At 42.1% G+C, this 25,945-nt stretch overlaps 2 protein-coding genes and 1 pseudogene across 3 annotated transcripts in view; 2 read left to right on the forward strand and 1 right to left on the reverse strand.

Moving 5' to 3' along the window:
* Positions 1–25,945, forward strand: part of LOC308279971 (MSL complex subunit 3-like) — a 241,102-nt gene that overhangs the window by 129,273 nt on the left and 85,884 nt on the right. The gene's annotated exons all lie outside the window — the stretch shown is intronic.
* LOC308280201 (FERM and PDZ domain-containing protein 4-like) overlaps positions 1–25,945 on the forward strand; it is a gene marked incomplete at both ends in the record, with an annotated part of 153,584 nt that overhangs the window by 20,987 nt on the left and 106,652 nt on the right. The gene's annotated exons all lie outside the window — the stretch shown is intronic.
* LOC308309339 (beta-1,4-galactosyltransferase 1-like) lies at positions 16,309–22,589 on the reverse strand (annotated as a pseudogene). Its single transcript has 2 exons — positions 22,577–22,589; positions 16,309–17,028 (listed from the first exon to the last, which is right to left on the reverse strand). The product of its transcript is annotated as a beta-1,4-galactosyltransferase 1-like (transcript).

The raw sequence follows: 25,945 nt of genomic DNA on the forward strand, positions 1-25,945 counted from the left end.
TTTGAAAAATCTTGAAAATGTCTTTTGAATATACGGTAATTGACCTGATTCTATACATTTCTTCTAAATCCTTCTTCTAAATCAGTGGTTCTCAAACTTCTTCAAGTCAAGGACCCCCAAAATAACATGTATTTGGCCACCGACCCCCATCTCAAAATATGCTGTTCCCGGGACCCCTCAGAAGCAAATATTTGAGTTACGAATGTTTGTTTTAAAAAAAGATATATTCAAAGTTTGCCAAAAAAAAGTCACAATTTAAAAAAAGGCAGATCTACAAGCTCGCAGCGCATAAAATAATGGCTAAAGTGATTCCAGGTCTTAATGGAATAATTTCCAGATCATTTCTTCTCTCCTCGCCACACATGCATCCCCATGATGACTGCAGTCGCGTCTCTGACTGGCTGCGGATTCTAATTGGAACGCGCTTGTGATGATTTGCATTATGCATCCGTCCACTCACACGTCATCCACTCCGTCTCTGTCCCTTTTAACTACCAAACAAATTCGATCAATTATGCAAATGAAGGACTCCCTCTAATTTTCATTTCCGTTCCATTCAGTCGGCGAGCTCCTTCTTCTCTCCCTCGGCCCCCGTCCATGCCAAAAAAAAAAAAAAAAAATGTTTTCAGAAGCCAGTCTTCTCTGTGCTCGCGAGCACGTTCGCACTCTCATTAATTAACCACTCTCAACCCATAACGAGCCTATGTCTGGCATGCCATTGTGTTGTAGCTGGAAAATTTCCCAGCATTTTCCCAAAATATACGCAAAAAATGTATTTTAAAAGTCCACTCCACCCAAACTAATGTTTGTGTGAGTGTGTGTGTGCTCGCATGCGTGTGTGTGTGTGTGTGTGTGTGTGTGTGTGTGACCACAGAAAATCCACTGAACGTTCGCCAATTTCCGCCAATTTCCTATTGCACCTCATTGGCTAAGGGCCCTGCATGCCTTCGTACTGTTGGGCGGAACTTGATAGATAAACAAATAATGAAGATAACATAGTGTTCTCGCCTTTCAGGCGAGCCCACAATTATTATTATTAGTAGTATTATTATTATATAATTTATATACATTTGATGTCATAAGACCTTTAACCAATCATTTCCCTCTACTTTAGCGGGCTACCAGCGGTTATCAGTCACTGCAGTAGTGTGGTGGTGTTCCATCCATCCATCCATCTTCAACCGCTTATCCGGAATCGGGTCGCGGGGGTAACAGTTCCAACTGAGACCTCCAGATTTCCTTATCCTGAGCAACTTCCTCCACTTCCTCAGGGAGTATACCGAGGCGTTCCCAAGCCAGTTTGGAGATATAATCCCTCCATCTGGTCTTTGGTCTGCCACAGGGTCTCCTCCCAGTGGGACGCGCATCGAGGACCTTCCTAGGAAGGCGCTCGGGGGGCATCCATACTAGATGCCCGAACCACCTAAGCTGACTCCTTTACAAAGTGTAGGAGCAGCGGTTCTACTCCAAGTCTCTCTCGGGTGACTGAACTACTCACCCTATCTCTAAGGGAGATGATACCAGCCACCCGTCTGAGGAAACCCATTTCGGCCGCTTGCACCCGCGACCTTATACTTTCGGTCATGACCCACACTTCATGACCATAGGTGAGAGTAGGAACGAAGATTGCTCGGTAGACAGAGAGCTTTGCCTTCCGACTCAACTCTTTTTTCTTCACCACAGTGTTAACCTGCAGAAACACACTGCCCTGTCACTTGTATTGTGAAAAGTAGATCTACAAGCTCACAACACATCGCCATGCGCGCGTTGTGAGCTTTTAGATTGCCTATTCGTCGTACAGCAAAGTATATAGAGCTTGCATGGTTAAAAAAAGAAGGCAAATAAGAAAACAACAAGACTGCAATGTCAGAAACAATGTTGCCGAGCAGACCCAGTGATGCTCAGCATGTCTTTCACGTCTTCGCGGAGTATGCCGCTTGCTTGCTAGGCGTCTGGAGAACGCTAAGTACAACGTGTCGGCCCCCGAGCACTCGCATTTTCCCTTGTATCTGCCTTAAAGCCTCGTGTCGGGTAGAGATAAGTGCATATTGTATTATTTAATAATACATACCGTATGCTGTCGGGTGGAAACCTTGCGTGTCCTATTCATGGGTTTCATTTGTTTGTAGTCCAACAAATGAGGACCAACACAGGAGTTTCAGTTGTCTGATTGGCATAGAACTAATGTTCTACGCCAATCAGAACACCTGTGTTGGTCCTCCTCACCATGGCCGCTGTAGGACTACAAATGAAACCCATGAATTATTTGAAAAAGAGAAAACAAAAAACACTGAAATAGTGAAAATAGACGATCTACAGTAAAAGCTCATGCCAGGTCGCATGTGTGAGCGTGACACTACCCGTGTGATGAAGGAAGGCATTTGATTTACAAAAAAGAAACTACAGCATAAAAAGTTAACATACGGTATGGATTATTATGGAGATACAAGGTTTCTGCCCCCAATGAGACAATTTAGTATACAGGGAGTGTTGTAGGCCCTTGTCGGCTGCTGAATACAATACTTCACAGTCTCTAAAGAGCCTTCTGTAACCACATGTGGGTTTCATTTAACCGGTTTCTTAACCCAATTGTTGATTTTATTTTACTTTAGCTATTAAAAATAGTAGATACAAGCTCACAGCGCGGCACCGAGTGCCGTGCTGCGAGCTTGTTGATCTGCTATTTTTGAAAGATTGTGCAATCTTTGAATATATGTATTTTTTAAGTGAACATTTGTAACTCACATATTTGCTTCTGGGGGGGATACATAATATTTCGAGATGGGGGTCGGTGGCCAAATACATATAATTCTAGGGGTCCTTGACATGAAAAAGTTTGAGAACCACTGACATAGAAACCTGCGTTTTTCAAAAACCTTACAAGGATTTAGAAGACATTTATAGAATCGGGTCAAATTATTCAAAGACTTGCACAAATGTTCAAGATTTTTCAAAAATAGCAACTCTACAAGCTCACAGCGTGACAGCGAGCTTGTATAACTGCTATTATTCAAAAGTTAAAGCATAAAATAATTGGTTCCAGGTAAAAAAAAAAAGGAAAAACTAAACAAAAAACAGTATTTTACAGTATGTTGCATTCACAGCTCCTTGAGTGCAATGCATCTTCGGTTTTTGCTTTGGATTACTGTGCAACAAATTATGTCCTGGTTAAAGGTGCCATCCACAACCAAGATACTGTATATGGTAGCAGATTCCCAAACTGGGGTCCGGGGACCCCCAGGGAGGTCCCCAAAGTAACTATTTTGGGCTTAATGTGCAACATTGTTTTCTCACTCAACAGTAAACAAACCAACATACTGCATAAGTGTATGCAGAGTGTGTGCACATTTCAAAAGTTATAATTTCATGACATTTAAGACTTAATTTTTTCTCCCGCAAATTGGCCAAGTTGTCAAATATTAGATAAGAAAGAAGCAAACATTGTGAGGCGTTGTGAGCGTATATTTTGGCTATTTTCACAATGTTTCGTAATATTTATTTTGACTTTAGAACCGAATCAAACTAAATGTAATGCCCACATTTTCTAATCAGCTGTGTTGCGGAAGTGAAGCACTCATTAACACACCCTCTTTTCCCCAGTAACCTCACTGGGAAACTTGTGGATATACATTTAACCACTTGAACCCCAGCATCCTAGCCTGACACTCAGCCTGAATTGACATTTCGTTTCACTTCATTATTCAGTCTGAACTCGCTTCCCCCCAGGGCGATTGCAGGGATGGGCGTTGCCAAAAAGAGGCATGCAGTCTTCAGCGATTGGTTCACCGACCAACACATGACTGGCTGGCTAGTGGCTAGCCTGTTGCTTGCTAGTGCTACTTGCTAACCAAAGAAACAGTCAGAATAGGAGCACTACGAACTAGTAATCAAACACAACATAACATGCCTGCTACTGGTGTTTCATAGCGAGATCGATACGATTTTGCATTTTACCGCAATTTACCGCATTTTACCGCGACGCGATGCGCGGTACGGTACGGCGGCGGCGCTGGTGTACTTGGAAACACATGAGTTCTGGGAAACCCCCACCCACGCTGATCACAAGACGCTGATTCACGACGCTGATTCGCCGATCGGATTTTCAACCTAGGCAGGCCTCTTTCAATGAGAGCGATGCTAAAAAATTAAAGGGGTGTGGCTAGCGATTCAGGGTCTGGAACTAGGCTACCAGCATCCCTATTCTGGGAGGAAGGTTCACCAAAAATAGACAATCTACTCGTAGATCTGCTATTTTTGGTGAAGAGAGTTGGCCGTAGATGGAAAAAGAACTCATCAAGTACTGAAGTGATGTTGATTATTCTGCGACACCCCTGGACTTGTATCAGTGGCGTCAGTTCAGCAAAAGCTAGGGTATGGCAAAGATGGGAGTCCGCATGGAAAAGAGGCATTACATTTTGGATAACACGGTTCTATTGTGAAAATAGCAGATCTACATGCTCCGTGAGCATGTAGATCGGCTGTATCTAATACCTCGTATCTCCAAGTTTCAAATTTGTAAATTTTTTTGCAAAGCAAAGCCCTGCTTCATCATACAAGGCCGTTGCACAAAAGTAGTGAAAACAGCCGATCTACAAGCACACAACGCCTCGCGGTGCGAGGCGTTGTGTGCTTGTAGATGTGCTTGTAGATTGTAGATCGGTAGATTGTAGATCGGCTGTTTTCACTTGTTTAAATCATTTTTAAAATGATAAATACAAAACAAATGGACATACAAGGTTTCCACCCGACAACAACGAAAATAAACTCATGTAATTGGCCCACTGGCTTGTCACTTGTCATGATCTGAAATGGCAAAGTAGCAGCAGCGCTATAGCGCGCAACTCTTTTTCCCGGGCTGAATCAGGGGCCCAGCATGTATCTGGAAGTGATGATGATGAATTCCACATATTATCAAATTATTCTGCGACACCCCTGGCCTTGCATCACAGCACCCACTTTGGGGAACCCTGTAGTACCGTTCCCATACATCGCCCTCCGATTCGGAAGGACTGTTACCACGCTGTGAAGATGCATGCAGCCACACGTGTCCCGTGGCAAAGTGCGCGGTCAATAATTCATCACTTTGGTTCTTATCAACGTTTTCAGAACAAATCCAGAGAGGGAGAGAGCGAGAGGTCAAGAGTGGGAGGATATAAATAGTTAAACGATAAAAAATAGCATCTTAAGTGTCGTCGGAAGAAGATGACAAAGGCTAAGTTACCCCTGAACCTATAGTCTGTGAGAATATTGTCACTCAAATAATTGGCGAAACACAATTGTGAGCATTGTGAGCTTGTAGATTGGCTATTTTAAAATGAAAGCATGTGCATTGTGAGCTTGAAGATCTGCTATTTTCAAAGGATCTTTTTCCATTTTCTGCATTTGAAAACTTTCTGCGGTACTGAGTATTTTCTACTTCTGGTACTTAAAGTACATTGTAATACCAATACCTCTGTACTTTTACTCAAGTAAATTTGGAATTTTGGACTTTTACTTGTTACTTTCACTTTTTACTTGTACAAGTAATCATGCTTTAAGTGGTTATGGATTTTGTTGTTGTTTTTTATTAGGAAAGGTGTTAACAAGTCGGACTTTAAAGAAGACAATAAAGAGAGGGAGTAATAATACTAATAAAGGCTCTGTTCCATTCTGGTCAAACAGAGTCAGGGGTGCTGATATTGTGCATGTTGGCTCACTGGCAACACTCTGCTACACCAATGGGTCTCAAAGTGTGGTACAGGGACCCTCGTGTTTTTTGAAGGGGGTTCCAAATGATGAGAGTGTACAGGGACCATCATGTTTTTTTTAGGGGGGTTCCAAATGATGAGAGTGTACAGGGACCCTCGTGTTTTTTTTTAGGGGGGTTCCAAATGATGAGAGTGTACGAATGGAACCAAATGGACCCGTAAGGGTACATTTGGTTCCATTTGTACACTCAGAGTTACATTTGGTTCCATTTGTGTACACTCAGAGTTGGGTTAGGTTTGAGTACCACATGTGCTACCTGAAATGGAACAGAGCCTTCATTAGCATCATTGTTGGTAACACCTTTGAAGGAAGTGAGAAGTGACCCAACTTCTCTCCAATATGCCTGCTGTGCATATAGCCTATTAATGGAGGGAGATTGATGATGTGACTAGTGGGAAGGTCATAAAAAAAAAATAAGATCATTATTCTTTTTTTATCCCTTGTATCACTCATTAGACCTGAAACTGCCTCTGATCCTTTTATTATTTGATGTTTTGTACCCACGTTGAACGTTGCTGATGGCAGATCTGGGATGAAACAGCGTTTTCAAGTGCTTAGGACAGCAGATAAGGGGCTTTAAGCGCATCAAGACGAGTCAGATAGCGTCAAATTGTTAGATGTTAATCGCAGGGAGAGGAATACTTGATTGAATTTTAAATGGCCTACACTTGCTGGTGCTTAATGAGTTCTTTGTTCCTAGTCCGAGCCATCTTTATACCTTGCTTGAGTGATTTAAGAGGGCCACGTACGTCCTCGTCTGCTGATAACATTACCCGACAGAGTCATTGTCATTGTCATGTCATTGTCAGGCAGCCACGGATCTTAATGTGTTTTGAGGTCTTGTGAGCATGTAGAATAAGCTATTTTATTTTGTATTTTGTGTGTTTGCTTCCTTTTTTATTGCGACCGTCAGAACCGGCACAGCTTGTATGTATATGTGTTATGTCTGGCACTGTGGTTCCCTGACACATCACTGTGACATCACAGGTGACATCACAGGTGACATCACAGTGATGTCAGGTACTCAGAGCAGGGATCTCCATATTTAGGCATAAACAGAAAACAGGTGACATCACAGTGGTGTGGCTGGTTCAGACATGGATCTCCATGTATGAGCATAAAAGGGATTGTATTGTATGTTGTGATGTTATGGGAACCACTGTGCCCATATGGAGATCCCTGATGTCATCAATATTAAGCCCATATCAACAGGACTTCATATCCATATATGGTTGGTCCCATCTACATCACTGGCCAGATGGCCAATAAGCTTGTTGCCCTGGGATGTCTTACTGGTATGATCGTATGTGTTAGTATAGTTTGTTGATTTCTGTTGACACAGTTATAATCATCCCCTCCCCTTTTGCCATTCACCCAACACTGTGGGTGTGGCTAACTTCAGCTGGGTCACCAGCCACCTGACAACCAGGCATACTTAATGAACTGGTGGGTGTGGCCACATAAAACACCTAATTTTAACTCTTTCTGTACACTTTTTTGAGAAAAAAAGAATCCTCTTCCTTGTATAATCATAATACCTAATAATCATGTTTTAGGGGGGAAATAAATCATGGCACTGCATATTTAATGAACTAGAAGCAGTGCTCTTCCGAGCACAGGTCTCCACCAGGCCACACAAATCGGCCTGTTATAGCGCCACCATGAGGCTGATTTAAAAAATGTGGGGCAGAGGTTCTGAATTAGCATCCAGGGAGTGTGTGTGCTCAGTTTGGCAGCGATCGGGCCAACGGCGCCGGAGATTAGCTGGTAACAACCAGGCCACACAAATCGGCCTGTTATAGCGCCACCATGAGGCTGATTTGAAAAATGTGGGGCAGAGGTTCTAGATTGGCATCCAGGGAGTGTGTGTGCTCAGTTTGGCAGCGATCGGGCCAACGGCGACTGAGATTAGCTGCTCACAAACTGCGAGGACGCACGGACGGACGCACGGACGGACGCACGGACGGAGGGGAAAACATACCTTCGGCTGGTGGAGACAATAATTACTAATTAAACTCAGTTGATGATCGACCCTTGACGATGTGGTGTAAAACCACATGTATCACTGTGGACCGAGGCTCTCCTCCCGTTCGCCACTTAACCCTGAGTTATGCTCCGTTGGACCAGGGAGTTGCACGCCAGAAATAGCAAATCTACGAGCAGGGGTGTCACAAGGGGGGGAGTGGGACTGAGTTACTAGGGCCCAAAAGTATTTTATACATTAGCTATTGAAAAACAGCAGATATACAAGCTCACAGCGCGGCACTGAGTGCCACGCTGCGAGCTTGTAGATGTGCTATTTTTGAGAAGTCATGAAAATGTGTGCAAATCTTTGAATATATGTATTTTTTAAGCGAACATTACTCAAACTTTGCTTCTGGTGGGTCCCTGCAACAACATATTTTGAGATGGGGTTCCGTGGACAAATACATATCATTTTGGGGGTCCTTCACGTGAAAAAGTTTGAGCACCACTGACATAGAAACATAGTTTTTTCAAAAAACCTTTTTGAAATATTCAAAGACTTTTCACGAAAGAAATATTTCACGATTTTTCAAAAATAGCAGATCTACAAGCTGCGCTGTGAGCTTGTATATCTGCTATTTGCCAATTGTTAAAGCACAACATAATTGAAGTGAATCCTTGTACCCAGGGCCCAGAATTTGGTGCGATACCCCTGTCTACGAGCTCCAAGCGTTGCGGCATCTTTCGAGCAGAGCTCCCATTTTTTTTAGCACACAACAATTGTAGAGACTATGAATTAAGCATTAAACTGTCAGAAATACTAATGGAATTGGAATGGACTGCCCACTCCCCCTTAAAGTGCCCTCAACTCCAGGTTGTATTTTCAGGAGATATATCTGGTTAAGTGTCAGGGAAATTTGCCCCGTTCCATTTTGAGATATGTTGCGTGATATCAAGTGGAAAATTTGGCTTGATGGCAACCACTAGAGAAAAGTTTACTCGCTCACAAAAGTTTTATGCACATTAATTTGGGCCACTGGGGGACAAAGTATGTTTCGACATCAAAAGGAAAAGGTCTAGGCTCTAGTACAATATATCCCATGGCTATCCATGGAATATACTGTTTTAGTTTTCAAATGATCGTCTTTGGGACGAACGTGGTGGTTAGACAGACAGACCTATAATTGGACCGGCTAAGATAGCTGTCCTCAACCACTTAAACCCTATATACTTGGTTGACTAATACAAGGGACCCCCCCAAACTGACAAGCACTTTGAATTGTACAGTAGGCATAATACCTTTAGTGTGACTCCACGGCGAGGCGCCGTGACTCGTGAGCTTGTGGTTCGGCTATTTTCGCAATTCTTACTTATAATATCTGACCAATTTGGCCAGTTTGGTATTAAAAAAGGTCTCCACTAATCCACTAATACTAAGCCCCCTTTCCCCCCCTCTACACAAAACATTGTTGCCCCGATTATCCCTATATCTGCTATTTTCGCAGAACGTTGACTCCAACCATTACGGTGCAAATATGTCCTAGTTCAGAGACGCCACGAGTCGCGACTCGGGTCACGGACGCCTCCGCACGCTGATTCTAGTCGGACGTTGCTTGTGTTTTCCAGGACATTTTTACATCAGCTACAGTTAGCCGAAGATGCGAGTGGAGCCATTAGTTCTGCTCCAGATAGTACCACACAACACTTAGAGGCAGGGGCGTCACACCAAATTCTGGGCCCTGGGTACAAGGATTCACTGCGGGCCCCCCAAGAATGTTAACTATTGAAAAATAGCAGATCTACAAGCTCACAGCGCGGCACCGAGTGCCGCGCTGCGAGCTTGTATATCTGCTATTTTTGAAAAATCGTGAAAATGTGTGCAAGAAACCTATGTCAAGGACCCCCAAGATGATATGTATTTGGCCACGGACCCCGATCTCAAAATATTTAGTTCCAGGGACCCCCCCAGAAGCAGAATTTGAGTTAGAAATGTTCGCTTAAAAAATACATATATTCAAAGATTTTCACACATTTTCACACAACTTTTCAAAAATAGCAGATCTACAAGCTCGCAGCGCGGCACTCGGTGCCGCGCTGTGAGCTTGTATATCTGCTATTTTTCAATAGATAAAGTTATTAGGGCCCCTACACCTTGGGCCCCAGTAACTCAGTCCCACTTTCCTACCCCTTGTGACGCCCCTGCTTAGAGGGGCAGCGCCGCTTTACACTGCTGAGAGCCAGTGGTGTAAAGTAACTTCAGAAGTACAATTTTCAGGTATTTGTACTTTACTTTCGTATTTCCAATTTCCAATACTTCTACTTCTCTGATCTGAATATTGTACTTTTACGCCACTGCAATTATTTGGAAACTTAAAGGGATATTCCACTTTCAACAGGGAAACAGCTTATGGGCTTCTCTCCATATACTGTACACATCCATGTTATCCATTGTAACTTCAAACTCCAATTTAACCATGATAAATTCATCAAAAACACCCATTATTTATTTCTAGTGACTCTATACCCTCCTAATATGTGAGCAGCCTGTGTTTTTTCCATAACTTTTTTTTTTCATTTATTTTTAATAATTATTTGGGAAAATGGAAATTAGGAGGGTAATATGAGTCACCAGAAAAAATATATAATATCATGGTTAAAATGAAGTTTGAAGTTACAATGGGTGTGTGTGGGGAGAGGCCCTGGGCCTGGAGGGCATGGTAACATTTACATCAAATATCTAAATATTGAATCAAGCACATTAAAAACTGTCCAGGGTGTTCATAAAAGCCTGATTAGACGATAAAATGACCAAAAGTTTTTTGAAAGTGGAATATCCCTTTAAGTTACTAATTACTTGGGTAGATACTTTTACTTAATAAAACATTTGAGTACTTAGGGGGGCTAAACCCCCCATCCCTCCCTGGAGCCGCCCCTGCCACCTGGAGAGACTATTCACCTCCTATACTCATCAAGAAACCAGAATTGTCATAAGCGTCTTAGAACAGGCGGTTTCCGCTCCTGTCCGCACAGCTGTTACGTTTATACTCTGCTGAATGCTTAATTGTATTAGCCCTGGGTCTCGACCACCTCCTGATTATATGGCTATAATAAATAAATAAAAAAGTCAAAAAGTCAAATAAAAAGCCAGCAATATACTGGTTCCCCAGAGCAGAGAGCTAAAGCTACTGTTTTAATTTGTTAAATGTATTATTGTGTCTATGTGCCCCAGGAAATGGCTACAGAGTGTCATAACATTGTGTGGGTAATCATTTATTTTGGACATGCAAGTGCTGGATGAAGTGGCGGTGGCAGGGAGACATAGTACTCTGTTTTTTTCCATGTCTGCTTATTATAAGCGACTTTGGGCGCATTTTCTTCTGCAAAGTCACTCGGAAATATTTAGGTTGTTGCGGGTTGCGTTTCTCGGGATTGTCTCCAAAGTGTAGTTACTTATTTGGGCTTTCTATTGTAGTTCTTTCATGTCAAGGTCCCCCAGATTGACTGCCTCGTTGTCAAACTGTTGTTAAGTGTTTCTAAAGAAAAATGTTCGCTAAATCTGGCAACGCTGACAATATAGTATGTAGAATAGGGGTGCGCCAAACTATCGATATTGCGATAGTGATACTCACTCTCGTGATGAATACAGAATGTCGATAGCTGCTGGCAAATATTGATATTTTATCACACCATGCATGGATTCCCGGGGTCGCCGCAGAGTGCAGTACCTCATACGGTCTGTCCGCATGAGGTACTGCACAAGATATTTTGGAGAGGGATTATTTTACAGGTTGCAGTCTGTGTTTTACTGGTAGGAGGAGGCTCTATGCATGCACCTTTTTGTACATTGTTCTAGGCTAATTTATTATGGACAAAAATCTAAAAAGATGTTGGATTATTAAATACATAATTCCCGATGTTTGCTCTTTATGGGTATATATATTTTTTCAGTTACTGATATAGTTATATTGTTGATGAAATGTCTTAGAATATATCGAGTATTGCATGTATCGTGTATCGTGATATCATCGTTATCGTGGGCCACATATCACCGCAGATATCATATTGTGAGCTACCCATATCGTCCCAGCCCTAATGTAGAAGTGTTTCCTATATGTATCCGTCTAGGTCAGAGTCTACGGTGGCCCTGAAGTGACTCAGGGGCTCCATAAGTGTCATACTACAGTATGTAATCACATTTAGTGCACATTTAGCTACTGTATACTTGTTTCTTGGCACAGTACTCGTATTTCGTATCTGTCAATTTAGATCTTCCATTTTCGAATAGCTGAAGTATAAAATAGAACTTGCTGTAAGTTGTTAACAAATGTAGCTGTACTATTGAATATTAGCAGCGAGCTTGTAGATCTGCTATTTTTGAACAGTATATCTTTTTAAAAACGAACATTTGTAACTCAAATATTTGCTTCTGGGTGGTCCCTGGAACAATATATTTTGAGATGGGGGTTGGTGGTCAAATACATGTAATTTTGGGGGTCCTTGACATGAAAAAGTTTAAGAATCACTGATTTAGAAGAAGGATGTAGAAGACATGGGTCAAAGATATTCAAAGATATTCAAAGACTTGCACAAAAAAAAGCAGATCTGCTATTTTTTTAATAGTTAAAGCATAAAATAATGGTTAAAGTGGTTCAAATCTTAAGTGACTCAGATTTGCATTCAGGCGCGGGTTAATGCATGTTTTGAAGTAAAGTTCTAATAGCTGAAGCTGTCAAATAAGGGTTGAGGAGTAAAAAAAAAAGTACAATGTTTGGTTCTTTGTAGAAAAATGTAATGGAAAAAACACGGCCCCTCACGCATGGAGAAGGCCAATACCAGTCACCAGAACCAGGGACGTGCTGGGCCCCTGTTTCAGACCAGGAAAAAGAGTTGGAGAGGCCCTCATTGCGCGCTATAGAGAGAGATCTCTCTCTATAGCGCTGCTGCTACTCAAAGATTTGTGACAAGTGACAAGCCAGTGGGCCAATTACATGAGTTATATTTCGTCGTTGTCGGCTGGAAACCTTGTATGTCCAAAACCGTTTGTTTTGTATTTATCATTTTAAAAATGATTTAAACTAGTGAAAACAGCCGATCTACAAGCACACGCACCGCGAGGCGTTGTGTGCTTGTAGATCTGCTGTTTTCACTACTTTTGTGCAAACAGTTTAATTTTTACTTTTGTGCAAACAGTTTCATTTTTTCCTAATGGCCGGCCTGGACCGGCCAGGAATGAAGCGGCCGTTCGGGAGTTGTCCCGCTTTTCCCAATGGCCAGCACGTCCCTGACCAGAACCAAGGGCAGGTATTTTCAGTGAATCTATCATGGTTAAAATGGAGTTTGAAGTTATAATGGGTTTGTATAGTGTGTCTGAATAAATGAATATCAGATGTTTGGGGTGAAACACAAAAGCCAGAGCAGATGTAAAAAAACGCACGCACGCACGCACGCACGCACGCACGCACGCACGCACGCACGCACGCACGCACACACACTGTTCTGTTCTTTTGAATGCTTCTGAATTATTTGAGTAAAACAGATGGAGGTAGTCAGTGCATGCTGTCTTTATGCCTGATTCATACCTGGTTGTGCACCAAAATATTCAAATTCAAAAATTCACAACCAGGGGGCCAGTTGTCCGGATTGAAAATGAAGCAAACACGGAACTAAAAGTTCCTATGATTGGCCGCTAGTTGCGCTGTTCTGGTACCAGAAGCAACATGTTCTCCATAGGATTCCATTCATTTGCGTGGAACTGTAATAGGTCCACATTTGGCCATAATTTCAGTTCGACCCAAGCCCCATTGACTTTCCTTTATAAAAATGAAAGTTAACAAAAAGGGCCTTTCTGTGTGGAGTTTGCATGCTCTCCCTATGTCTCCTAGGGTACCCTCACAAAAAAACATGGAGTAATCCTGGTCCATATACTACCTCCCCCTGGTCAGCTTGGGAGCCTAACGGAGGGGAAAGGTTGGACGAGTTTTAACGTGTTCCTTCCACACGCTACGGCCAACTGGGGAAACTCCCCCCGTCAGTTGAAAAGAAGCAACTTGGACTCCTCATGCAAAGAAGGATGCATGAGGTCAGTCCGTTGTCTCACCAGTTCGGCAGAGGGAGTGTAGCGCCCAGGATTACATTAGACAATTGGCACTGGGTGAAAAATAGAAAAAAAAGAAAAAAGACAACGTTAAGAAAAATAACAAAAAAGACAATTAAAGAGGTGGTGCCATAGTTTTGTGCTTTTTCTGTTTTGTATGTGTCTATGGAGTTAACATTACTCTAATAGACCCTGGCACAGACTCTGTCAGGTCCGCGGTCTGGATACCTCCTCATGCTTGAGAGGCAGACAAAACCTCCACATTGTGATAGGCAGAAAGGATCACTGCTTTCACAGCCAAGATAATAGCCAAAGATATTATGCCTTGAAAAAATAGTGTTGTCGAGACGGAAGGCTTCCGTGAGCCTTGTTTTGGGAGCAGCGCATGTTGCCCTCTTATCTCAACTGCGCAAAAAAAGAAAAGAAAAAAAAAAGAAAACAAAACCTTTGTCCCACTCCCACGAAGATCGCATGGGGCGGTCACTCAAGATATCTGGCTGTTCTGAAAAGCTATCAGATAATTCATTCATTTGCACAGGGGGATATATCGGAACCCGAATTTAAGAAAGAGGATCGCTTTCATTTGAAATGATCACCTATCTACGATCTCGGATCTTATCAGATATCATCTTCGTCTGGGAGGCCCTTTACACGTCCACAGGAGTCTTGCGGTCAAAGGTTAATGGGAGCCGACTCACCGTTAAGACGCCGGGAGACATCTTACCTGGTTACCCTGGTTACCAAGTAAACAGAACATACGGTAGCCGCTGGTGTTCAAAACACTACATATCCCATCATGCAACTCGGCCGCCAGCATCATGGAGCATCTATTCTCCATAGGCTCCGGTTCATGGCTGATGCAAAGAAACAGCTTTATCTCTGGATCTACTTCCACAAATGCCAAGAAAAGAAGGCATGAGCCGCTCTTTTTTTCACCGCTACACTGGGCCGTGACGGTATAGGCCACGGTTAGGATTTTCATTTTGCGACCGAATGTGTCTGCTGGGGTAACTGGACTACAGGGGCTTTTCAGCCTAATAGACCCCATAGTCATTTGGGACCAATATAAGTAGAAACATTTGCCTCGATGTGGAGTAGTCTTTAACAACAGTTCTTGAGTCAATGCACTTATAGTCACTTCAGTTAACAAACGTTGTTACTTTACACCAGAATGCTTTTAAGAGGATTGGCTTCAGTTGGTGTCAGCATGACGGAGGTGGACAGGGACGTGCTGGCCATTGGGAAAAGCGGGACAACTCCTGAACGGCCGATTCATTCCCGGCCATTAAGAAAAAATTTAAAATAAAATGTTGGCCTTCGTTCCATTTTGGGGGCTGGGCGGCCAACAAAGTAAATCGTCACTGTCGGGCTCAAATTTGAAAATTTCTTTGCAAAGTAAAGCCCTGCTTCATCATACAAGGCCGTCGCACAAAAGTAGTGAAAACAGCAGATCTACAAGCACACAACGCCTCGCGGTGCGAGGCGTTGTGTGCTTGTAGATCGGCTGTTTTCACTAGTTTAAATCATTTTTAAAATGAGAAATACAAAACAAACAGTTTTGGACATACAAGGTTTCCACCCGACAACGACGAAATATAACTCGTGCAATTGGCCCACTGGCTTGTCACTTGTCATGATCTGAAATGGCAAATCGTTGAGTAGCAGCAGCGCTATAGAGAGATCTCTCTCTATAGCGTGCAATGAGGGCCTCTCCAACTCTTTTTCCCGGGCTGAATCAGGGGCCCAGCACGTCCCTGGAGGTGGAGGTCTTCTGTATCTGTCACCCACAGCTCTGGAACGTATTCTTCTCCTCCAGGTGTGTTGTTCTCACCTTAAGTGACCCAAAGTGTATATCCCATCCATTTCCCCTTTAGCTCCCATGCGTCTGCAACTTGTCACAGTGTGATATACTGTACACTTAGTTTCTACTGTGTCTGCACAGCCACAAGGGGAAAGAAATATGGGTCTTCTGTGGGACTCGAGGAAAAATCCCATTTTCTTTTCCTACATAAAGAAACGTTTACATGGATATGAATGCACAGAAGGAAACATGAGGTCGGTCCGTTGCTCTCCCCAGGTCGGTAGAGGTAGTGTAGCGGCCAGGATTACAGTACATTCATTCGATAATTGAACAAAATAAAGAGTTTGGGAACCAGTGCCCTGGAGGCCAAGGACAAACCTTTGCCCTGGATTCTTCACATCTGCCTTTTATAGCACCGCCAGGAGTTTGCAGGATTGGTCCGTTTTGAACATAATGCCTCAAATGATGAACACAGGTTGCGATTTCCGTGAAATTTTGTACGCACATTCCCACTAGGCCAAAGAACACATTCAAATTGGCCTGTTATGGCGCCACCAGCTGGTCGACTTTTGCTAAATACATTTAGAAGGAAAAAAATGCCTCAAATCATGCATGCTCCGTCCGATTGCCATGAAAGGCCAAAGACATGACATCCTCTTCACAGTGGCCTATTATAGTGCCATCGGTAGGCCACACTAACCTACCTTTGCCGACTGACGTCTACGATCACGTTGGTATACAGCGGTTCTCTCGTTGTCTTCACAACCTTGTAGGACAGAGTGTTTATCCCGTCTGTTGCCATGGTCCATCTGGTGCGATGGAGAAGATCGAATCTCTCTGGGTTGTCTTCGTTGAGTTTGTCTCTCGCGTGAGGGATATTTTTGGACCTGCCAACCTTCTCGTCTGGACGGGACACCCACATACCCTCAAACACAACCCTCTTGTAAATATCATCATCCTCTCCTCCCCAGGACCAGTAAGTGTTCGGAAAACCGTTGATCTTCAAAAACTGCTCTTTAGTCATCGATGTTACTCCTCCAAAGTTGTTGGGATATGGCAAAAGGAAGTCATATTTTTCAATAGCAGCAGACATGTGTTGAGGTTGCCCAAAGCAACCGTACGTCCAGTGGAATCAGGTCCACGTCACTGAATACGAAGCATTCGTACTCATAATCCTTCAGCGCCTCGGCATAGCCGATGTTCAGCAGCTTCGCTCTGTTGAACTTCTCGTCTCCGTGCTGATTGATGACATAGACCCCATAATCCAATTGTTGCCTCTGAAGGAAGGGGTGGATGTTGTGGAGCCATTGCTTGAGGTGTTCGTCTCTGTTCCTGAAAGGGATGATCACGGCCACTTTCTGGGTGGCGTTGCAGTCCTTAGGCCGATATCGACCACCGGCCTCAATTAAGACTTGTAGGCCTATGTCAACACCAGTGGTGTAAAGTAACTAAGTGCATTTACTGATCCATAAGCTAGCAAACAGTGCCATCCTCTATTTTTTGGAGCGGTGCTAACCTCTCCTGCGTATGGCTTTGTGTGTATGTATGAGTGTCCGAATGAGCACGGAACTCCATGTATGGAGATAACACGGACAGAACGGCCCGTACAAAGAGATATGCATGCGTATCGTGTATGATACCATGGGAAGTAACAGGTGGGATCTTTAATTAAACAATTTTGAAGATTTGTTTTTTAATCAATTATAGAACAAACACACACATCTGAGAAAATTCCATGAATGAAAAGAAATTAGCTTGTAGATCTGCTATTTTCACTCGTTTGTCCCGGGCAACCTCTCTTTTGGGTCTTGAGCTAGAACGTCTTGGAACCACTTCACAGTAGTCTACTGTATGTTTTTCTGTCAACCTTTTCAGTTCGGCGGTGCACTTTTCTCTGTGACAGAACAATCCCCAGCTCACGTCATGCCCGGTGATTCTTTGTAAATGGAATAAAAGTGCTGTAGTGGTGCAGACAAAGTTCATCTGAGCAAAAACACCTACAGTGTTGTTTTATATTTTCTTTGGGAGTTTGAATCGTTGTATTGTTTATGTTTCAGGACAATTCACTAAGACACTAACCAGAGTAACATATTCAATAAGCAAGGTAAACACATATAACACATATATATGTAGAGAGACAGTGTAGTACCCCAGTATAGGATAGGTAATAGGTAAACCAAGAATATAGCAATTAGCGACAGTCTAACTCCAATATAGTATGAACATAATGATCTGTACAATAAGTGGTTCCCAAACCTTTTACCTCAAGACCCAAAAGAGAAATGAGTCCACACCCTGTCCCAAACAAGTGGAAATAGGAGTTCTACAAAAGATTTTGGAATTGTTTTTATTTAAATATTTAAACTTGTTTTTTAAATCTATTGAAATATATATATGTGTGTGTGTGTGTGTGTGTGTGTGTGTGTGTGTGTGTGTGTGTGTGTGTGTGTGTGTGTGTGTGTGTGTGTGTGTGTGTGTGTGTGTCCTTATTGTATAGGAAATGTAAAAAGTTGGATATTTACAGTATTCGCGACACATGAAAATTGGTCCGCGACTCAAACATGGGACCCGACCCACAGTTTGGTCTAAACAATATAGTATATATACACAATAATGTTCTGTACAATAAACTACAGTGTATAGGATGCCAGGTAAACACAAGATACAGTTCAAAACCTCTGGGCTGTGGTAGTGGTGTAAAAACTACTCAAATGTTTTAAGTATCAATACTGCAATGTTGAAATACTCTTACAAGTTAAATGTCAGACATTCAAAAGTATTGGTATAAAAATGTACTTAAAGTACAAAAGTAGAAAGTACTCATTATGCAAAATGTCCCATTTCATAGTTTTCAAATAAATATTTGAAATACTTAGAATGTGTCGCATCGTGACACATTGAAGTGAGCTAAGCTTACATATCTGCTATTTTCAAATGATCAATCTGCAAATTAATCAATCTGCAAAGTCACTAGTTACTAAAGCTTTCAAATAAATGTAGTGGAGTAAAAGTACAATGTTTGGATCCGAGATGTAGTGGAGTAGAAGTGAAAGTATTGGCAATTGGCAAATCAGAATTGTACTTAATAAAGGACTTGAGTAAATGTACTTAGTTTCCACCACTGGTCTGTGGTCACTATATACTTAATATAATAATTGGAATCTACTGTAGTGCCATTTACTGTACTGTACTGTACTGTACTGTACTGTACTGTACTGTACTGTACTGTACTGTACTTGATGCCAAGCACTGAAAAAAAAGAGGCTGAGCTACTGTAATTCCAATCTCAGGATTAGAGATAATCTGCTTCATTTGCTATGATGGACAGTCATATTGTATAATCTGGCCACTTGTATCCTGATCTTGTATCCTATTATACTTTGCTGACCCGGAATCCCACATGGATCTGTACTCGCCCACCCAGAATTAGGACGCTATAGCAGGGGTCTTCAACATTTTCAGGCCAAGGACCCCTTAGCCGAGAGAGTGATAAAGCAGGGACCCCCACTACTTATTGTATAGACCGATCTCCTCAGCGACACCCTGGAGAGGGCGCCGCCATAGCCGCGGTTTCAACCCTATGTACAACCAATACAAAACACGCATGGCTTCCCGAGGGTGCACGCTAACATTAGGAGTGAGTAGCTAACTAAAAGTTTCCATAACCTGCTGTGCTGTTCTTTGTGGGAACAAAGTCCTTTAGGTTGATATTTTTCATCCACTTCTGGCGAAGATCTTAAGTAACTCCTCGTCCAGTGTATCAACAGACTAGAGCAGGGGTGGGCAACTTTGATGATGGTGAGGGCCACTATATTTTCACACTCTCAAAGCTCAAAACGTGTCGCACTGCGACCCGTTTTGAGCTTGTAGATCGTCTGTTTTCGCTGTTTTTGAATAGGATACCTGAATTATTTTGAGCTATTTTTGAATTGGAATCCCGAAAAGTTTTTATTTTTATTTTTAATGTTTTATTTAATTTCAAATGCATTTATATGTGCTTACTGTATGTTAATGACCTTACATTCATGAACTTACATACATAATACAGTGGACATAAAATAAGAATCATTAGCTACTGATATAGACTGATGTAATTAGTCTGGTCATGTTTGCATGTTTGGAATTACAACAGCTGAAATCAATAATATATCAGTATTCCGATATTAACCTGCGGGCCGCATTATGTGAAGGTGGGGGGCTGCATGTGTCCCCCGGGCCGCCAGTTGCCCATGTATGGACTAGAGCATACATGGGCAACTGGCGGCCCGGGGGCCACATGCGGCCCCCACCTTCAGTTAATGCGGCCCGCAGGTTAATACCGGAATACTGATATATTATTATATTTCAGTTGTTACAATTCCAAACATTACTGGCTTTAATTTCTTCAGTCTATATTAGTAGCTTAATGACTAGTATAGTAGTATTAAAATAAATACAAATTTTAATGTCCAATATATTTGTAGGTTCTTAAAGTTAACATGGCTATATAACTAAATGTGTTTGAAATGAAATCAAAATGTTACATTTTAGGATTCAAATTAAAAAATAACAAAAAATAATTTAGGATTCCAATTCAAAAGAAGCAAAAATAGCCGATCTACAAGCTCAAAACGCATCGCGTTGCGATGCGTTTTGAGCTTGTAGATCTGCTATTTTTGCTGTATGAGATACTAGAATGACAAAGTTGGACATAGCAATGTGACCCTCTGGAGTGAAGGTGGAAATATAGCGGCCCTCGCCATCATCAAAGTTGCCCATGTATGGACTAGTGACACCTCAGCTACAGTATGGCTGACTCTACATGGGCGTGCTCAGGAAAACGGTCTATACTAAGCAGTGTATTGCCATCATATTTTGTACGCATCATTTGCTGCAAGTCCCCTGACCTTTACCTATGCTTTGAATGCGAGGTTCCTGTTGCGCCATGTTACAGTACCTTGTACCGTACAGTACAGCATGTCACCATAATGGCGTTTATCTATTTTGTTTACATTTTTTATGGCTCGGGGACGTTGCAATGTGGTCGAGGCACTCCAGGGTTGTGTATCTATAAATTATGTAGTTTTTTTTTCTTTTGACAGAGAGAGAGAGAGAGAGAGAGAGAGAGAGAGAGAGAGAGAGAGAGAGAGAGAGAGAGAGATGTACTGTACAAGAGTTGCATTCAAACTTGTTTTTTTTTACTCACAAGGATTATGATCTTTGTTCAGCTTCAGACTCATTTGTTTCCCAGTATCCATCCACACCTAGGAGCTGTGGGTTGGATCCTATGTGGTTCGCTGGTTCGCGGAGTAATTTTATGGGTCACAAGTAAATATCCCTCATTTTCCGTTTCTTATGTTAAAAATTTAGAAACATTTAAAAACGTTTAAACAGCAAAAATCACAACTTTTCAACTTTCAATTAAAAACAATTCCATACATTTTTCAAACGTAAAACTATAATAATTCCCATAAAAAAGAAGAAAGTGAATATAGCAGATCTACAAGCTCACAACAGCGGCACGAGGCGTCAATCTTCTATTTCCACTAGTTTGGGTACCGGCAAACTTCTAACATCTCTTTTGGGTCTTGAGCAGTAATAAGTTGGAGAAGCACTGATGATCACCCCCAAATTTGTCTCAAACATGGGGGAGTTGTTCAAATTGGATTAGAATTAGAAGGATCTGTTCAATTAGTTTTTGTTTTTTTGCAGTTCACTTCAATTTTATACCAATGTGTAAATGGCAGAAATGATTTGTGCAGTCTAAGCATCCCCATATGCAGCTATACATTATTTAAATGTGTATCTTCACCTGCTGCACCTTTAAATATCCAGAAGTTTGACTATGCTTGACCAAAATGAGATGAGTCTGCTCTGCTGGGGGGGGGGGGGGGGGGGGGGGGGGGGGGGGGGGGGGGGTGTTACAATGGATCCACTGTACTTACTATTTAGTAACAAGCTGCATTTCATTAATTAAGTGTTTATTACCCACAGACAGATGTGACCACTTTCGCTGTTATTTTTTACTTTTTAATGATACAATCTCACAATGTGTTGTTACGATATGACTTGTTGTGAGCTTGTAGATCTATCTGCTAAATTAGTACATTTAGTTTGACACTCTTGTACGACTAATTAGGATATTCAATTATGGAAAGAAATATATATATATATAAAAATAGAAATATTGATATGTGAGGTTGGTACCCGACAGCAACAAATATTAAAATGTTGAAATGAAAGTCACCAGAGATGAAGGAGTGAATTGAAAGTGAGATATTGAAATTCTGGTGCAATATCCCACCTTTTGGCTATGACTGTACAGATCAAAGCAGCAACATCGCTGACATTAATAACTGTCAGTTTTGATAGTGCGAACAAAAAGGTTAACAAGAAGGGGGAGGGGGGGGGGGATCTGGAACAAATGTAAGTTCTTTGAAGAACTTGAATTTGCACAAACTTGCAAGCACACTCTTTGACAGCTTTTCTTTTTTTGAGCGGTGGTCACACCGTCTCCTATACGTGGCCGTGTGTGTATGCGTCCGTCCGTCCGTCCGTCCGTCCGTCCGTCCGGCCGTCCGGCCGTCCGGCCGTGTATGTAGCCTCAAGCCTGCAGTACCTTTTCTGACCACACATGTTAAGGGAGGGGCGCTGTTGTTCTCTCACACACACACACACACACACACACACACACACACACACACACACACACACACACACACACACAGGGGAGAAGGGTGGGTCAGCATGTGTGGTCAAGTATTATTATTATTATTAACAAACTGAATGTTTTAGGGTCAAATAAATTAGAGTGTGTGAAGAAACTACAGCATTGTAAAGCACACTAACCCCGCTGCACCCACCCAGTAGTGCTGTTGCACAGCCTCCACGACCACCGCTCAGTTCACACGGGTGTGATTTTTCTTTTTTTTTTGGTACATGTCTGCCCTACATAATGACACTAGTAAATCCACTGTCTCGTTTCACACTGGGCGCCGCCATCGTTGCCATTGCGCAGATGTGGTCGCGCACATCCCGCCCCGTTGAATCCAATAGGATTCAGACCTCTCGCGAAACGAGATTTCCAACGTGAGTTCAAAGATCTGCGTTCTAAGGGTAACAACCAGGGTTGTAAGGGTTACTTTTAAAAAGGAATCCCCTACAGTTACAAATTACTTGCAAAGAAAATGTAGTCAGTAACATAATCTGATTATCACAATTTAAAAAGTAACAACTAGTTACTTTCAGTTACTTTTGGATTACTTTTTAGCAAAATTCTCTTTAATTAAATAAAATATGTTATACCATTGATAACTAGACAAGAATATTGAGCCTATGAAATTAGGAAAAGGACAACAGAATTTTACTTAAGCGAAATGACAGTACTTTACGCTGATTCGACTTGATTATTTTATTGTTTGGCGTTATAACTTATTTGTAAAATTGATGAGGGCAAGGGGAGAATGTAATCCAGCATGTAACCCCCATCATTCAGATCTGTTACTGTAATCCAGATTACACATTTTAAAATGTAACCTGAGACTTTACAAGTTACCTGTTTTTTGTAATCTGATTACGTAATCCCGTTACATGTAATCCGTTACTTAACAACCCTGGTAACAACGGCATGCGCCCTGTTGATTTCGGAGTGTGGATGGAATGCTATCAGCACGGCAGACATGTATACCAAATAAATCGTGATTAAAAAACTCACAATCACAATAACCGCGGAGATTTCGATTTTACATGAAATCCTCCGTCATGCAATGGGATCAATTCACCTTTTATTTTCCGCGTTGCATATCTTTTAGCAATTAAACCCCTATAATTGGTAAAAGGGAACTGGATTTATCTCTTTGCCCCACCCCAGGATAATGGATGTTTTGTTGGGGATATTTTGACTATCGCGATAATATCGTAAATCTCAATTTCTTTGGTCACAATAATCGTGATATGAAATTTTCATTTTGTTGCATCCCTAGCACACACACACACACACACACACACACACACACACACACACACACACACACACACACACACACACACACACACACACACACACACACACACACGCCTCTTAACACAAAAGAAATAAAGGCCCCTGGCAGTGACAGAGGTTAAGCACACTGAAGCCTTTGAACCCGGCGTTTTGAATGGCATGTCCACTGGAGTCGAGAAAGAATAGGAAACCCGGAGAGTATGTGTGTGTGTGTGTGTGTGTGTGTGTGTGTGTGTGTGTGTGTGTGTGTGTGTGTGTGCGCGTGCGCGCGCGCGCGCGTGTGTGTGTGTGGGGCCTGGCCGGCAGCCCATATCACAGCCCAGCCATACCCAGTGGGACAGAACACAGTGTGCTAAGGTCCCAGCCTGGTAGTGTTTGTGTGTGTGTGTGTGTGTGTGTGTGTGTGTGTGTGTGTGTGTGTGTGTGTGTGTGTGTGTGTGTGTGTGTGTGTGTGTGTGTGTGTGAGAGAGCGTGCGTGAGTGTGTGCGTGTGTGTGCGTGTGTGTGTTCATGCATGCGTGTGTTTGTGGACAGTGAGTGAGCTACAGTAGTGCATGCTCTTCATACACTGAAGAAACAATGTAATATACAGTAGCGTTGGTGTCGGGCGGAAGTAACCTGACTCCGCCAGATGGTGGCAGCATTGAGTTCCTCACTAACCAATATGCCACCGTTTGTTTTGTTTAAATCAACGCCCTACTTGATCATACTACACCATCACAGAAAAGCTTCAAAAGTAGCAGAACTGCAAGCGTGTGACGCATTTTTAACTTGTAGACAACGTTTGCTATTTCTTTATTTGAATCCGGAAAACAGAATTAAAAGCTGAAGCTACTGTATATGACACTGTTTGTCTGACACGACTGTTTATTTGATTTCTGGTAAGAAATGAATGAACATTTTGCATGCCATGGTAGTGTGTTCAGATAGACCTACTACCATTCAGCGAAAGATGTCATATGTTCTCTGTTATGGTTAACCATATAACTGTTAACCAATAACGATTAATACACAATGTGAGAATTTATACTACTAGTGCAAAAATAAACCTCGGCTTTCTTATAGGAAAACAACATTTTGAATGGATCACAGCAGGCATTGTGTCCATTGTAAATGTTCTTATCGGTTAACAATTAATTAACTGTTAACAAGATTTAATTAACGACCTACGATCAGATGATATCATTGATCGTGGGTCCTCTCTCTGCTCCTTGGAATCACAACTAGGCAGTCGTGGCCAGGGACGTGCAGAGAATGTTAGGGAGGCAGGCTGAAATCTCTAAAAGGGCCTTTTGGTGAAAATATCAAAAATAGCATACCTCCAAGCTCACGACGCGCTGTGAGCTTGGAGGTCTGCTATTTTCGGTGCTTGATACCACACTGAACTAAGCAAAATCAAGTCAATACAATGTGGCGTAACAGCATGGATTTCTACACAGAGAGGGCAAATTCTTTCAACATAAGATGCTGTATAGACGGGTTTCTTGTTTACAAACATTGAGACTAAATGCACAGCTGACTGTATCATGTAATCAATTCCGTCCAATCCCGAAACCTGTTGTTTTGGGGAGCGCTGGTTTCATTGGCTAATTTTGGTACGGACCCTGCGCACGCATCTAGTTTTATCAGTGTAACGTGGACCAGAAACCCGTCTATAAGTTCAGGAGAGTTTGAACGGGGCAATTCTCTTGGATGCTGCCTTCAGGTATGGCATGGAAAGAGGGCATTTGCATTTCTTCCACCATAATAAAAACTGCTCTGGAGAGGGCACTTTTTACAGACGGATAAAAGGGCAGGGGCTCAAGCCCCTTTTGATGTCTGTGTGTGCCCGTGCCTGGTCGTGGCTGATGATATAGAATCATCTATTCTCCATTACAATCAACGCATTAAGACCTGGAACGCTTTATTCACATTATTTCTTTAACCATTATTTGATACTTTATCTATATAAAAAAAGCAATAATACAAGCTCACAGCGAGCTGTAGATCTGCTATTTTTGAAAAATCTTGAAAATGTTTGCAAGTCTTCGAATATTTTGACCAGATTCTATAAATGTCTTCTAAATCCTTTTTCTAAATCAGTGGTTCGCAAACCTTGTCATGTCAAGGACCCCCAAAACTACATGTACATGTACATCTCAAAATGTGTTGAGACCCCCCAGAAGCAAATATTTGCTATATTCGCAAAATAAATCTTGATTTTTCCAAACATGGCAGTGCAGCGCTTTGAGCTTGTATATCTGCTATTCTTTTAATAGCTAAAGCATAAAATAATGGTTAAAGTTCACGGTTCAAGTCTAAAGTGACACAATTCCAGCTCTTAAAGGGTTAACTCTCTTCATTCTCTTCATTCACAA

Source organism: Nannobrachium achirus (genome assembly GCF_963921795.1).
Source record: "Nannobrachium achirus genome assembly, chromosome: 24".
Lineage (NCBI taxonomy): Eukaryota > Metazoa > Chordata > Actinopteri > Myctophiformes > Myctophidae > Nannobrachium > Nannobrachium achirus.